General features: G+C 43.4%; 1 long non-coding RNA gene across 1 annotated transcript; it reads right to left on the bottom strand.

Annotated features, from left to right (window-relative positions):
• Window positions 1–890: 890 nt before the first annotated feature.
• On the bottom strand, window positions 891–2,099 carry LOC134214843 (uncharacterized). The gene is made up of 2 exons (XR_009979940.1): window positions 1,707–2,099; window positions 891–1,427 (listed from the first exon to the last, which is right to left on the bottom strand). It is a non-coding gene; the product is annotated as an uncharacterized LOC134214843 (long non-coding RNA).
• Between the last annotated feature and the right edge of the window lie 354 nt (window positions 2,100–2,453).

Raw genomic sequence — 2,453 nt, 5'->3', positions numbered from 1 at the left:
AAAAAATGACAGTTGTGCGTTGCTTCCGTATTGAGTGTGTTGCCCTTGAAAACGCGAGTGAAATTTGTTTTGGATTCCGGGAGGCTTGTTCTCAATATCAGCAGTACTCCATTTATTTGCTTCAGAGGTTCTATTTCTTACGGTAACATCTCTCCCATATTGTATCCGTTGATGACAGTAACATATGGTCCATTTTAGGATGTATTGAACCACAGCTGACCAAATATCAAATACGGTGAGATGCGCCGACCAAGGATGACATGTGGTCACAGTCTCATTTCAGAGAAAATTTATAAATAGTCTGGTAAATCTTGTTGAGAAACGAGGAAATAAATATAAAAGAATTTTGGAATTTTGTTAAATATCTAAAGTAATAAAAAAACCAATATGATTGGTATGATCGTCCATATTTCTCTTTCCTTTGAAGAAACTGATTACAACAAAAATCATGATATCATTGTTTCTTTGGAAGAACAAGAAAAAGTTTCCAAATTATAGATAAATATCTTGCAACTCTAGAATATTTCTTGAATTAAATGTAATAAAATACCAGACGCTCAATTGTCACGGTTCGCGAAACACTCCTCCTCACCATGGAAGCGTGATGCAATTCACAGTCGTACCCATTTCATATTCGATCGTATCCATAAATCAAGTGGGTTACACTTGAACTGGAAAAAATCAAGTTTTGAACATGCGGATGCGATGATCCTTCAAAACCGTTTTCTCATGCGGTGTGCTTGAGCAATCGCCTCTTGTCGTCACTAGTAAACGAGCGAATCTTCAGCAATTGAATATTCATTAGTGATAATTTGTTCGATAGTTGGAATGAAGATGTTGTTGACCTTGGCTATATTTCGGATATTATTCGACTTTTTAAAAGAAGCTAATTTTAGTTTTAAGGACTTATCATTTATTCAGGTTGTGCATTGAAGCTATTTGACTGGCAGTTCCTATATTACACAAAAAGAGTAAAACTCATTCATTGCACTCAAGTCATTCTCCAATCATTCCTTGATTCAATAGAACCAATTATCAAATAGGTGAGTCGTAAATAAAGAGTAAAAGTAGAAAATCCTATCGCTCTAATAGAAAGTTTCCTACGCGTTGACGGTCGTTGGGCGAGTCGGCGGAAAACCCCCATCGGCGTCTGCACCAGGCAGACAACGTCGAGCGGGTTCTCCTCCCTGTATCAACACCCGATCCAACCTCACTGGAGACTAGGCGTCGATTGCGTGCGAGGAAACATTCTAACCCAGCAGGAGCAGCTTCTTCTTCAGCAGCAGCTTCTTGAACAGCAGGTCTTGCGTGTCCTGGGGGTTGATGGTGTCGTCGGCGGCGGCCCCATCGGCACCGAAGATGCTCTCATCGTTGACGGCGGGCACGGCGGCAACCAGGGCGAAGGCCAGCACGACGAGACAGATGGTCTGCGGAAGAGAAGGACAGATCAGTTATCACATCACTTTTCCGGTTACGAAGCTGATTATTGATCATGAGAATTCGCGTTTTCACTGTCACTGTTGTTAAAAATATTTCTAAAACACCTCACAGTTGTTTTCAATATCACTAGAATTTTTGAATTTTTTTTTCGTGAATCATGAAATAAAAATTTGTCGATTCATTGTAATAGTCGCTTATGTCGCACAACAAATGGATCACCAATTCTTCAAATATCCTTCTATGGACACAATAAAATTCACACGTACCATGAGCAGGAATTTCATTTTGACTAATTTGGGGGAGGTTTGACTTGACCGCGAAAGGCGAACTGCGTTTAGATCGATTACTGACACTCGACTGATAGTGACCCTTCCGTCGGCGAAGAATTTATACACCGGAGATCCCGAGTCGACGACGTCGGTAGCCGGTACCCAAGATCAGCCAGCTAACGTCACACGTCACATTGGTAGAGCCCGCTCTTGCCTTGGTCCCGGTTTCAGGTTAGAGCAACAACCCTCCAATCGATTAACCGCTTTGCGAAGATTTACGCTATGTAATGGTTGCCCCGACAGGTGGATTGGTGGAGGAGCGTAGCGAACGGCAGGTAAGAAGCCGCCATACCCAACAACGACAACAAACCCCCCCTCCTCTCGGTAGCATACGGACCAAGCATAACCCGAACAATCAACAAACGACGAGGACTCGGCCGCCCCAGCACCAAAGCTGTTTTCATTTTTGTCTAGTTGTGGCACTTTGCACGCGGTTTGCGTACTCGCGTCGCGGATTTGTTCTCGTCTCTCGCTCTGTCTCGCGACGCTTCGTTGGTTCATTCATTCTGGTATGCGTTTTTTCCGCGCTCAACGCTGACGAACTTAGCCGGTGATGCGCTTCGCTCGGGATCAGAACTCGCCGAACGGATAATTTATTCTTTGAGGATCGATCGAGATGGGACGCGTTGTTTGTACAGAATTCAGATCATTCTGAAAGAAACGCCGGATGGCATCAGCTTGTTC

Source organism: Armigeres subalbatus, chromosome 2, assembly GCF_024139115.2.
Source record: "Armigeres subalbatus isolate Guangzhou_Male chromosome 2, GZ_Asu_2, whole genome shotgun sequence".
Classification (NCBI taxonomy): domain Eukaryota; kingdom Metazoa; phylum Arthropoda; class Insecta; order Diptera; family Culicidae; genus Armigeres; species Armigeres subalbatus.
This window is presented reverse-complemented; position numbering and strand designations above follow the sequence as displayed.